At 39.2% G+C, this 14,829-nt stretch overlaps 1 protein-coding gene across 1 annotated transcript in view; it reads left to right on the forward strand.

The window, feature by feature from the left end:
• LOC134666441 (uncharacterized) overlaps nucleotides 1–14,829 on the forward strand; it is a 215,024-nt gene that overhangs the window by 181,057 nt on the left and 19,138 nt on the right. The window lies entirely within an intron of this gene.

Below are 14,829 nucleotides of genomic sequence, written 5' to 3' on the forward strand. Positions count from 1 at the left end.
CTTTGCAACTACTAAGTGTTTCAAGCCAGAATCAAGCATACTTTTTGTGTGCATTTGGCAAGAGTGGTTGGCTCTGCGTCCCTTAGATCACCAGATCAGCGAGCTTAAGGTCCATTCATAACTGCATCCTACCCTATACTATCCTACCCTATATTTTACTTGCTTTTACACAAAGATGCGAAAGTAACTTTAAAGAGAAGAGTCATAGAATGCACCTATTGGCATGGAGATTGAGGATTGATGGAGATGGAGTTCGAGGTTCGGGAAACGACGTAGGATATTTTTTATCAATCATAATCAACATCCCACGCATACGGAGTTACGGACAGAAGAGCAGCTAATAATTAAAAAAACAATTATCCAAATCTTACAAGGCGTTTTCACAGTAATCCATAAAAAAGTTCTTAGTTGCTAGCCAAATACTCTACCTACTCCAGACTAAAGAATATAATACTCTTTGGCTAAACCTAGAGGAAAATACGACAGTTGACATCCGAGATATTCTCTTTGATAAATGGTTGTCAGTCGTTTCGTAATGATTATGGGTCAAACAGATCACTGTGTTACGTTCTTTTCTGTGGACATACACAAAGTTAAGGGCTATAAAGATACATTTTCTTATTTAGACCTTATCCACGTAAAAAGGTCCTCCTTTTATTTACAGAACTATGATAAAATCATTACTTACATGCCCACAAGCTGTTAACTATTGCCCACAGGAGAGAAAACTAGCGTGTTCGCGCGAACTGTACATTTTTCTCTCCTGTGGGCAATAGTTAACAGCTTGTGGGCATGTAAGTAATGATTTTATCATAGTTCTGTAAATAAAAGGAGGACCTTTTTACGTGGGTTAGGGTTAAATAAGAAAATTAACCTTTATAGCCCTTAACTTTGTGTATGTCCACAGGAAAGAACGTAACACAGTGATCTGTTTGACCCTTATATGCTCTTTGAGTCGTTTTACTATTTTACATAGACTGATTCTGTAGCTCTTTTTGTTATTTTTTCTAAACATTGTTTTGGTATCTCTTTATAAATAATATTAATAACACTCGACAAAATGCCACCGAAAAAGGAGGTACGTGATTTTAGACATAAATTTATTTTTAGTTTCCGTAGTCAACATGGATTCTTGTGGACGTGATTATTTTATTTTTTAATCACTCACACAAAGGGCTCAAGATAAACAGAATCTTGCACCGAATCTAGTAAAGAAAAAGATACGAGGGGCGGTAGATCTACGGACCAGAGGGTTTACCGCGAACTTCGTTCGACGTGATGCCTCTGTGTCGCACTTGTAAATTTGTACAGTCAGTGTGACAGGGAGGCAACACTTCGAACGTGGTTCGCGGTAGGCCCTCCGAACCAAGTGTCGCGTTCTTCACCCGCCGCCACCCGGAATATCCCCGATTGTACCTACATTATGTTGTCGTGGAGGCAACACAATATATATCACCGTTCGTAAAAATTGTTATTACTACATAATTATAATTATTGGCTCGACTTAAGCCCCCTCCAGACTATGTGCGTGAATCGCGGCGCGACGTCGCGGAGCGAACATATCGCGAAGGTGACGTAAGACTCCACACTCACACACTTCACGGCGATTTCGCAGTTTGGTTTGCGGCAATATGGCGGAAAAGCATCAGCTGATCGAGTTTAACTGTTAGTTATCTATGGCATCATACGTGATTTAGCTGTTTTTCCATTTTGTTTTATTGTAAAACCGTAAAATATAGCTGCTTAATATAATATAATCATAATATAATTCATATTTATCTTGCCACAGAGGAGCCAAAATATTGTGTAATGTGGAGTCTTGCAAGTTCGCGCTTCCCGTCTCCTTTGACGCGGGCCGAAATACCGACAAAAAACGGAGAACAAGGCGCGAAGGCGTGAACAATCTGCGAAATCGACGCCACACTTGCGTTCGCGGCTTCGCCCGCGATTCACGCGCATAGTCTGGAGGGGGCTTTACAGGCATCATCAGATACAATTTCAAATGATTCTGAGCACCGTTTACCTACAGCTAGGACTAAGTAACAAAGAATTTTCCAGATAGATCCCGAGGAACAAATGCGCAAAAAGTTTCGCGCTAAATGTCAATTTCGCGCGCTCGGCCGACTGGTTCTTGCGAACCGGTACTGGCTCATAGAGGGCGTTGACGAGTACAAGGGTGTGGACGACGTAAAGCGGCGGGTGACGCAAGTCATCAGAACAAAGCAATTGAAGAAGCGGTTGTTAGATATACAGGTTAGATGGCGCTTTTATCAATCCTTTTAGTATAAGTCGTCCCATAAAGAGAAATAAATACCCTTTTAAAGCTTTACCCAAGCAATATTAATAGAGTTAGACCGTAAAAAGTCTGCAGCGATTTTGGTAGCCCACGCAGTGCAAGTGTCATTTTAGACGTTAAATTTCTATGAAATTATGATGTATACATAACACTTACACTGCGCGTGGGCTATTAAATCCGCTGCAGACTTTTATTGGTGCGACTATACCTTACATTATTTAAGTGGCCGCTCAAGCCTTATGCTTGCCCTTTTATGACGTTGGGTTTGACAGCTCCGGATTAGGGTTTGCAATCCGGATCCGAAATGTATGAAATTATCCGGATCTGGATCCGGATCCGCGGATCTTCCATACATTTCGGATCCGTCGTGCAAATCCTACTCCGGATCAACGTCACGCGCAGTGTTGCCTAAATGCCATATGGCTAGAGTTATATAGGAGCTTCTAGCGGCACATCATTTGTTTCTGCAGCTGCCCTTACGTGCTTCTTTAAATATCCATTATGCATGTATTCAGATGAAGATGAATGAAACGACCTGTTAACTAGCATTATGCTTCTAGGTAGGTACTTACCTACTTTAAGACGGTTTCAATGGCATTAAGATTCACATAATTTCAGGACAAAGCCTTGCTGAATAAGCCTGCGGCAGAACGTACGCACCAGGAGCAGCAATATCTCTACCGGAAATTAGGAGATTTGAAGTGCTTCAAACGATATCCCAAGGTACATGATTCGTTCCAGATTTTCAGCAGTTAACATTTCAACAAAAACGAGCTATAATAAGTCAGTGGAGGTATTTGAGATAAATTTCACATAGCAGTAATACTTTTGTTGCCTTCGAGCAACACTGAAGGGAGGCGGCATTCGCACTATTTCCCCTCTGCCGAGGTACAAGATTAGCGCGTCAATCTAATCTACCGCGGGTAATAAAACTAGTTGCACTTGGATTTTTCACTAGACCGAGTCCAGACGCGCGCGTGAACACTGCTGCACAAAAATGCCTGTTTGCTCGGTTTTTTGCTATAAAAAGAGGTCAGGACATCAAATTTACAAAAAGAAAGTGTTACATTCCACATGTAATTTTTTTTTTACATATCATACGTTTAATTACATTTAAATACAATTATTATATTTTAGTCTCAAGTATTTGTTGGATTTATCGATTTTGCTCGCTCAGTACAAATTGCGGATCGGTCGAGCGACAAATCCGACTTCTCATCTCTCAGAATACAATGACATACTTCAACGAAAATGTGTTAGTGTGCGTGTTGTGACACTAGTCACTCGTCCGTACACAAAAAGAGAACGAGGTTTGCAAGATTTGTCTTTGACGTGTGTCATTTTCTATGTATTTGTGTCGTCATTACAGAGGGCCTACCGCGAACCACGTTTGACGTGTTGCCTCCCTGTCACACCTACGTATGAATTTACAAGTGCCATAGAGAGGCAACACGTCGAACGTGGTTCGCGGTAGGGCTCTGATTGGATTTTGTATGTAAGTGTGTGAGAAGTGCGACTGTGTGCACCTTCCCCCCGCGAAAAATGGCAGAAAGATTTGTACGGTGAGATATCGCTTGGAAGGGAGGGGCCCTTCCGACGTGTCGGAAGCCGGTGTTGCTCGAAGTTTGTTGCCCATCTCTAATTAAAAATTCCATGCTCTAAGGAGTCTAAGGTATAGGTGTTTTTGTGTAACGACTCTCTAAAGTTTGTTTGAAAACCTTGGCTTGGAAAGGTCTTAGACCAGGGATAGCCTAAACAAACGATCAAAATATCACCATGTTAAAAGTGACATCGTCGGCTTAAATCGCAAACCTCGTAACTCCATTTCAAGGAAATTGGTATTTGCTACCTTGGACAACAATACTTATAGTCGCAAAGCCCGTAACTCCCCCGGAGGAGTTACGAGGTTTGCGATTTAGGCCGACGATATTTTGATCGTTTGTTTAGGTTCTTTGATATTCTAGCATCTATTTAGGTAAGGACATTGAGATAAAGTTTGTGCAGAAAGAGAAGAGTCGTGGAATGTAAAGTGGCCTATACACTTCACAACTCTTCTCTTTCCGCACAGACTCTATCAGTGTTATTTACTAGATTGTTAGAGGACCCATAGGCTTCTAAATAACATGCAGGTGTTTTGTTGATTTCTATTTATTTCGATTCTTAACTTTGTTTCATTATAGAACGTTAGAAGAAAGTTAGCAGCGGCGACATACTTCAAATACTACGGGCCGAACCGCGTGATAGTGCGTCAACACCACGAGGCTCACGCCATGTACTTCATAGTGACCGGAGACGTGACCGTCAGCCAGCTGGTGTACGATGACCTGCTGCAGCAGTACGTGTCCGTGGACATGGACATCGCCACCGCCGGAGACATGTTCGGGGATGTCTCGCTGCTGCACAACACGCCGAGAACTGCTACTGTCACTACTAACAGTTAAAGCCGTAACACACTACCGCACCGTACCGCGATCTTGGTGCGCTAAAGAGATATCTATTTCTCACTTTCTTTAATATGCGTGCAGTGCACCGTGACCTTGGTGCGGTGCGGAAGTGTGTTATGGCTACTATCGGTGCGATTTGGGAAACGATATAGAGATTCACTAGATATGAAATAGTAACGATATGTGACGTACGTTCCACGGCAAAAGGTACCTTATGGCAGCTGGCGCTTACGCTATTATTAACGCCGCTCCAATATTCAGCCAGGGCAATGGTACCTTTTGCCGTGGAACGTCACATATCTTTACTATTTCATATCTAGTGAATCTCTAATTCATTTTCCGAATCGCGGCGTATTATGTCTGCTGTACGGACTCGTCGAGAGCCTCTCGCCGAGAGTCTCGGCACCGCTCCGATCCAATCGGAGAAGCGCGAGACGAGAAGGAGCAGCATGTACACACTCGTTCTCGCGGCTTGTCTCGGGATCTCTCGACGAGTGCGTACAGCCCGCATTAGATTCTGTGGGAAATTGTATAGACCCTGACGTCGCTTTTGTTCCGGCTGGTGTAGGTATTAGGAACTCGAGTTTTCTGATTGTGATTGTGAGTCTACATTTGAAGATCTACGCAACTCTGCGCTTAAAAAGCTTCCGAGTCTTTTAAGCGCAACTTTAAAGGATTCGACTCGAGCATATTAAAGACGTCAAAATTGTTGTAGGTTATGTTTAAATGAAAACTATGGAAAATAGGCGTTATTGAATGATGCTTACCTAACCCATGAATTTTATGTGGAGACAATACGTTTTAGAAAACTGTTGTAGGTACATAACTTCAGGGTTCTCTGTAAAGGACTCCAAGTTTTTACATAAGAGGTTGACTGAGACAGCGTCTTTAATTTCGCAATTGTGCTTTGTCAAAAAAAAAACCTCAAGTACTTACTTAGTTATATCGCTACAGGCCACTGCGAGTTGCTGGCATTGATGAGGGAAGACTTCAAGTACGTGCTGCAGGCGCTGGTGCAGAGGCAGTGGGAGGAGGTGCGCCGCGCCATGTCCGCGTTCACCTACTTCGACGGGCTCGACGAGGTGAAATCACTATTATTTACATCATCATCATCTCAGCCATAAGACGTCCACTGCTGAACATAGGCCTCCCCCTTGGACCTCCATTCGTACCGGTTGGAAGCGACCCGCATCCAGCGTCTTCCGGCGGCCTTAACAAGGTCGTCCGTCCATCTTGTGGGTGGACGTCCTACGCTGCGCTTGCTAGTCCATGGTCCCCACTCGAGCACGACCGCATTTCGACCCCATCGGCCATCTTATTTACATGTACCTACATGTATTTAAGTTTTTATTCGGTTTTTATACGACTTACTTAGTACCTGCTTCCATTCACTACCATCATGGGCCTGGTGTTCTCACGTGCCCTCAATGTGCGCGGGTGTTCCTTAAAGATCGGCTACGTCAGCCATATTCGGGCGCACGAGCGCCCAGCTAACTAGGAGTAGAAGTGGTCGCCTTGGTCGAAATCGGCCGGAAGGATCATCATCATCATCACCAGCACCTACTCGTTAGGTATTTTAATTGAAAATAGATAGCTAAAGACAAAATAGGAAATATGAGTTCGAAAGTTCGAGAAACAAACCAATCAAATATCATACCAATATGTTTTGTATCTGTTTGTGAAGCGTTTTCCTTGAAATTAGACATTGAGGTCAGAGAGTTAGGGTAAACCCTCCAGTGAATGAACACCCCCCAGTGAATGAACAAAATCACGTTTTTTGTCTAAAATAAGAAATATAGCAATTTCTACCACTTGATTTATTTTTTTTCTTATTAACAACTCTATTTCCTATATAATAACAACCCGTAATAAATTTATCCTCGACCAGTTGAGATGTGACTGGCGTTTGAAGTTTACGTGTTTCTAGATTTGAAGTTTTGTATGGAAAAATTAGATCCCAGATAAGAACAGTGTACGTTTGGAGCAACATATGAAGAGCTTATTTAATCTTTACCAGTACAAAGTTTAGTTATTTGGTTAGATTAAGAGTTAAACCTTCTATTTATGTACACTTTGTCGGCGTATTATGCAATTAAGTCTTTATTTTTTACAGTTCCATTACTGGCTCATCAAATGTTCTGAAACCAGTAAATGAACAGTGTGTTCATTTACTGGTGACGCGTAGATTTCATTTTTTCCCCAAATGTATATGTAAACGCAATCGTATTGAGCTTGTTTTTTGTGATTCTGCATAGAAAACGATTCTAATTCATTTAGCCAGTATTGGAACAAACTAAATTTCTATAGTCCATTTACTAGATTTGTCATGCCTATGTATGAACAATACAAAATTTGGCTTGTTCATTTATTAGATTTCTACTAATTCTATGTATGAACAGTGTAACCGCGAACAATGCAGTGACAAGTTTATTATTTTAAGCATTATTTGATGAGCATGACCCCTTTTCATCAAAATATGCGCTTTGGTTCTTGTTTTAATGGTTGATTTTATTTTTTCCTTTTAATATGTAACGGGTTTCTGTGTTATTGATGAATAACCATCATTTTATTACATTCTAATTGATTGCAAGTCAATATGGAGGGATGAACACTATCGCTATACCTATTAAAAAAGAGCCGGAAACGGTGTTTGTGATAAAAATGATTTTATTATGCTAATTAAAAAGATTTCAATAATGTTCATTCACTGGGTTTTCCGGTGTTCATTCACTAGTTTTAATGTTCATTCATTAGGTTTTTGGGTAGTTTTTGGTAAATTCTGGTATAACTCAAAAACTATGAAAGTAATTAAAAATCGCAGAAATCACTTTCTTATTTATTAAATGAGGATTGATTAAATTGCAGTTAATTATTCCAATTATTAATGAATGCTGAGCAATGATTTTTCAAACTTGGATAATTGCTTAAGTGTTCATTCATTGGTGGTCTTACCCTACTCCAACGGGAGAAAACAGAAAACATGCGTGACGTCACTCTAGGCTTTTGCTTCTTAAATAAGCGATGTTGAAGTGTGCACATTATAATTAGTCATCATCATAATTATTCGTTTGCTCTCACTTGGGTTAGGCGCAGCATGGCTTTTTCTACCATACCTCAAGAACGTTATAGTCATCTCATCATTCAGCTGTTTTTAAGGGTTCCGGAGTCAGAATCCTTATAGTTTCGCCATGTCCGTCTGTTTGTCCGTCCGCCCGCGGCTTTGCTCCGTGGCCGTTGTCATCATTATCATCATCATCATATCCGCCCTTTATAGCCCACTGCTAAGCATAGGCTTCGAAAGCTATTCGTTGGTTTTTCCTCCGTCTTACATCACTTCACATTCATTGCGTCACACGACTTTCATCCCTTCGCAACACATGACTTACCTGAGACACGCTACCTGAAGGAAACATTGTGTGCGCTGCACACTCAGGCGCTTTCGCTAGATCAAAGAGGATAGATAGTATAGAGGGGTCCTGTTATAGTCAATTTTGTAATCATAGTAAATTTATCTATCGACACACGATTAAAACTCAAAATGAAAATGTATACAACTATCAAAAAATTTATATATATGGATAAATTATTTTATTATATTTGTATCACTTCGACCCATGGTCTTTCACTGATACTTATGTATTAAAACTGTTAAATATGAAACGGTGTCGTCAACGCCATCTAGCCGAGGATAGGCCAAAGGTGTGTGCGCCATCTCTCCGAGAATGACTTTTTCTTGATTTCCGAGGCACGTTTTTTCCTTAGACTTTATTCATGTTATCGACGCTTAAGAATCAATACTGTCTAAGTAACAAATAATATAAAATTTAGACAATTATGGCATGCTATTCGTTATTTTTTTCTGCACCTAACCGCTTTAAAAGGTAATAAGTAAACGTCAAAAATGTTAGTTAGACAGAATTGATTCTTAAGCGTCGTTATACGGAGTTACATATGTCTTTGGCTAGATGTAGACGCGTCACCAAGATGAGATTGAGCAAAACTTTTTAACGCTACAGATGACCAGACGCGAAGGTTGTATAACAGCCAGAATGAAGTCGTACGCGCCGAATGAGACACTGCTGGGCGACGGCGAGGGTGTGGCCAATTTCATCTACTTCGTCCTCTCAGGGCGCTGCCAGATGATCGAGTCGCTGCAAATCAACGTCACTACGCACCTCGGCCGCAACCATTACACGTTGTACGATCCCTTTGTAAGTACATACTAAGTACCATACATTGTCACTAACTATATGTAATTACTAATAACCTTGCTGGCGCAGATTAATGGGGTTGGCAACTGTCAAAGGTTTGCATAGATGGCGCCATCATAGCTAGCCCCGTTCTCTATGAGATTTGGCTTAAAGCCTGGCATCCAGGATATTAAAAAAACAATTAAATTTTGACACAACTATAGGGATTGACAGGGCAAGCTATGATGGCGCCATCTGCTTAAAACTTCCACCGGCCAACCCCATTGCTGTCTGAAGAAAATATTAGGCATATTTTCCATACATATAATAGGTCTGACAGATATCGCACGTTTTTTCTATAAAGATTAAGTTTTAAAAAAAAATTAAAATTAGATGAACAGTCATATTTATGACTTTGTGTACAGTCGCCATCAGATATATCTATAGGAGAGGCTAAGGTGCTCATAAATTTCTGAACATGCCTCTATTGTATTGTCTTAAGGCTTATACGTGTTCAGAGGGCCTACCGCGAACACCGAAATTCACACGGTCATATTTCTCTTTTACTCCAATGAAGGCGTAATTAGAGTGACAGAGATAGTTGCTATTATTTAAGAACTTCGATTTTCGCGGTTGTAGCCCAGATAGTTTTGAGTACCTCGGCCGCTCCGAATCTCCGATACATCGATCTCTCGCTAAGTTACTTCTGCTGTATCAAATATATTATGTAGAATATAATAAAATTCCAAATTAAGGTGGTTCGCTTTTCATACAAAATTCAATCAAAGCTCATTAAGTAACTACACACTATTAGTACACAAATATTTCCGCATTTATCTTCTTTCGAATATTCGTTTGCGCGAAATTAACAGGAAAACAATGTTTCATACAGAAATCATGCAAAAATCATAGTTTACTTTTCATCAATTTTACGTATGTGTGTGTCACAAATGTCGTGTACAGATACATTTGCGACGTTGCCATACCATTTCCGACGTTGCCGGGCTGACCACGGCTCGAATTTGGAGTGCCGTCATGTTTAGTGCAATTTTGTTGACACTGATATTTGACAGGTAGTTAATTGACCTAAGCGAGAAGTTCGTCAGCTTAGCTAAGAACTATCATGGCGTGTTATGCAAACAGTCGCTTTTTTGCTTGCAAACGGAAGATTCCCGGTTCGATCCCCAGTCATTGTATGCTGGAACATAACTTTTTGTATTTTTGTTACACCTAAATTTCGTATTGTTTTTTTATTTTTATTTATTTTTTCTTATTATCATAAATCGATTATTAAGTATGGGCTACACGTATTCTTTTATTTTCACAAAGATAATTAGAAATTAGACTCTACCTAATCTCTCTGATTTTTACGATCAGGACATCCTCACTGCAACAAAAACCGGGCAAGTGCGAGTCGGACGAGCGCACGAAGGGTTCCGTGCCATAATGAAAAAAAAAACAAAAAAAAGCAAAAAAAAACGGTCACCCATCCAAGTACTGACCACTCCCGACGTTGCTTAACTTTGGTCAAAAATCACGTTTGTTGAATGGGAGCCCCATTCAAATCTATATTTTATTCTGTTTTTAGTATTTGTTGTTATAGCGGCAACAGAAATACATCATCTGTGAAAATTTCAACTGTCTAGCTATTACGACGACCACTCTGGCCTAGTGGGTAGTGACCCTGCCTATGAAGCCGATGGTCCCGGGTTCGAATCCTGGTAAGGGCATTTATTTGTATGATGATATAGATATTTGTTCCTGAGTCATGGTTGTTTTCTATGTATTTAAGTATTTATATATTATATATATCGTTGTCTGAGTACCCACAACACAAGCCTTCTTGAGCTTACCGTGGGGCTTAGTCAATTTGTGTAAAAAAAAATGTCCTATAATATTTATTTATTTATTTATTTATTTATTTATTTATTTATTTATTTATTTATTTATTTATTATTACGGTTCGTGAGATACAGCCTGGTGACAGGCGGACGGACGGACGGACGGACAGTGAAGTCTTAGTAATAGGGTCCCGTTTTACCCTTTGGGTACGGAACCCTAAAAAGAAGTGTATAAAATTTCCTGTGGTTAAAAATAATGGATTTTGTCTATGAATGAAAAACACAATTATTACTATAGTTTGTTTTTTTTAGCATTAGAAATAAGGTAAACAATCTTGACGTGTCTTTTAATTGAAAAACACATTTTAAAAATAAGTTACGGCAAATATGTAACAATTATAAATCTAATACGATCATTTATATTCTTCTGCTTTCATAAGTAATCGTTTTTGATTTTTAATAAACCTGATAACAGTGATAACACTGAGTATGTGGGGGAAGCGCTGCTGGCCTAGCGGAAAGCAATTCGGAGGTCGCGGGTTCTAACCCCGGCTCGTACCAATGATTTTTCGAACTTTTGAACGAAATAGCATTTGATACCTACCTATTTATACAACGATACCTATTTTTCGGTGAAAGAAAACAATGTGAGGAAACCGGACTAATCCAAATAAGTTTACTCTCTGGGTTGGAAGGTCAGGGCAGTCGCTTTCGTAAAAACTAGTGCGCATGCCAATTTTGGGATTAGTTGCCGAGCGGAGATTGAATATCTGGGAGACCGACCAAAGCTTACAAAACAAAAACTCAAAAATGCGCGTTTTCTCATAGACCTAGCTAAGAGATCAAACCCCTTATAGCAAATTTCAACGAAATCGTTAAGAGCCGTTTCTGATACCATCCAAATATATAAATAAATAATTATATGTATAATAATTGCTCGTTTAAAGGTAAGATAACACAAAGGAGAAACAAAAAGAAATTACCTACTCGCACCAGTCTTGAACCCCAATCCTCTTGCACGTATTTCCACGAACATACCGTTACGCTATTGCAACATACTTACGTTGTGTGAAATTGTCTACTACAAGGATCACGGAAACACTGTTTGCATGTGTAACAGTAGGAAAAAGCGTGACAGCAACACTCCGTCGAATTAAAAAGGTGGTTTTTGCACAATGAAGTATTCAATGTTTATTTTAATAGTTCAATATTTACTTAAAGAGTGCGCGAAACATACTTTTAAGTATACAAATACCAAGACCATTTCACAAAAAAATAAAATCTGAAATTTTGCAAAAGTGGTGCCATCTAGCGAGAGTTAAGTTTTGAGTAACCTAGGCGAACCACCTTAATAGCTGGAAATTTGAAATAAACTTCTTCCTATAAAACCTTTCACTTCACTTTTTTCAGTTCGCCTTTGTAATTCTTACTAATTGTATGTTATTTTTAATATGTATTTTTGTACAATAAAGAGTTTACTACTACTAACTACTACCTTTTAATGATGATACCTATTTATTTTAGGTACCACCGCAAGAACAAGAACTCTCTATAGAAAAAAAATGGTTTGGAAACAAAGGTCACAGCGCAGTAATGAAATCCGACACCGACGAAGTACCCTCGCGGCATCAGGCAGCATCCAAACTCCACGGGGTCCTCAAGCATACGACGTCGCAGAGACGTGACATCCGAGAGAGTGACATGGACACAAAACTAGGGTGGAGCCAAACGATCACAGAAGGGATCGATGAAGACAATACGGCCGTCTCGAATATCGTATTGAAGCCGCCTAGCGAGATTTTAACCCGAAGTTCTGTGAGGTAAGAATTATTATACCGGGTTATCAAAATAATTTATAGATTTATTGTCAAGAAATGCTTTATGATTAAATACATTAAAAAAGCGATAATACCTAATTTAAAAATTTGTACCCACCCACTATAGGGTTAAACACCCTAATGGGGTTGGCCGGTGGACATTTTTAGCAGATGGCGCCATCATAGCTTGCCCTGTCAATCCCTAGAACTGTGTCAATTTTTTTTTAATACCCTGGATGCCAGACCTTTAAGCCAAATCTCATAGAAAAAGAGGCAAGCTATGATAGCGCCATCTATGCAAACCTCTGACAGTTGCCTACCCCATTTACAACAATCGGCTTAAAAACTACTATTTCAGTCCTTAGGTATTTATTACCAGGGTCCATGTTATTTTGCCCGCTTTGCCATATTTATAACGGCCACTTTATTTCTTACACAAATAGGTATGGAGTCTGTGCGGAAAGAGAGGAGTCGTAAAATGTATTGGGCCTAGAGATGGGTAGTGAGTAAATACTCACGGGTAAATACCGAGTAAATACTCAGTATTTACTCAATATACCCGTATTTACTCGTTTATACCCAAATTGGTGGGTATAAACTATTTAGAGTGCTGAAAGGGGCATATAAATTTGAAATATAGGTGTATTTTGTAAGCCGCTACTCGATCAAGTACTCAAATTTGTAAGAAATGTATTTTTAAGAGGGGCACTCCATACATGTAACTAATTGTCACAAAAAAAATTTTCAGAAACCACCAACGTGTTGCACATCATTAAATGGGTCTTTAAAAATAACTGGAATGTATCTAAGAACATTTTTGGATAAATTGAATATTTTGGGAAAAAAAAACCGTTTCGAAAGGCCAAAATAATGTTTATCTCTCTATAACTTTAGAACCAAAGTTCAGAAAAAATATGAAAACATATCGAGAGATTAGCCGTATAATAGAGTACAAAAAACAATATTTTGAACATCATCGGTTGAGCCATTTTTGAGTTTTCTTTAAAAAACCCTTAATAAAAGGTCGTAAGTGCCGCGTAAACACCCACTTTTTGCGCGACATGAAGTTATCTAGAACATCAATAGAATTTAAGTACCATATTTTTAAAGTAAATACTTTCTTATTGAAAACAAAATTGTTAACTATTCATCATCACATTTTGCCTCTCACTAAATTACCTTTTATTCCTAAATTAAGCGTCCTATATGCTTTTTATTTTATAGATGTTGTTAATACACGTTAGCACTCTTCAATAAAAGACAATTTTGTTCTTAAATCTCACTTTTTGAATATTTTATAAGCAATCGTTTTTACCCACCTAAATGAGTAAATACGGGTATTTATCGGGTGCTTTGAGTAAATATCGAGTAAATACTCAGTATTTACTCACCCCTACCCATCTCTAATTGGGCCTCATACATTCCACGAATCTTCTCTTTCCGAACATACTATAAAAGGATTGAAGTATTATTCGAATGAATTAAATGTATTTTCGGACCCGGGTATGTCCTTAAACTACGTCCAAGACCACCGGTGGACGGGCAGCAGCGTCTGCCAAGCGTGGCGATTATGACATTCACCCCCATCATGCAGATGGAGGTCCAAGGGGGAGGCCTGTGTTCAGCAGTGGACGTCTTATGGCTGATATGATGATGATTATGAATGTCTTTTATTTATTTGTTTTTTGTTTGGCAGGTTAAGTCCGGCCATATCCGATCCGATCCTAGTTCCCGAAACCGAAATGCCACAAAAGCCAAAGGCTGATCCTGTTAATTTGCGAACGTATTTCATGCAGGTTTGGTTCCCGCTGATATTGATAGGTGAATTCAAGTTCTAGAACGAGTTGATAAACCTACTTTTAGTTCTTAGGGAAGAACTTTGAATAAATTTATTTGGTTATTTTGTGAAAAATTAAATATGAAACCAAATTAACCAAAATTAAATACAATTTAATAAAAAATAAGATTTTAAAGTACACATTTTCAAATTAAAATGTAATTCAACATAAAAATCTCAGAACTAGTATTTAAGGATGTATGATGTTAATCGAACGAGCCTCTACGGCCAAATAGGCTGAGTTTCAGCCCTTGCTGCCTGAAGAAGGGGTCCCGCTGGGTGGTCGCGTTGCGTTGTCAGCAGTTTGCAGACTTTGTAGCTAACACTACCTAATACCTATACCTACCCCGTTTTTTTTATAATTAACCCTTAACTTGGCAAGACTCGAAATATCTTAAATAAAA

Source organism: Cydia fagiglandana, chromosome 8 (genome assembly GCF_963556715.1).
Source record: "Cydia fagiglandana chromosome 8, ilCydFagi1.1, whole genome shotgun sequence".
NCBI lineage: Eukaryota > Metazoa > Arthropoda > Insecta > Lepidoptera > Tortricidae > Cydia > Cydia fagiglandana.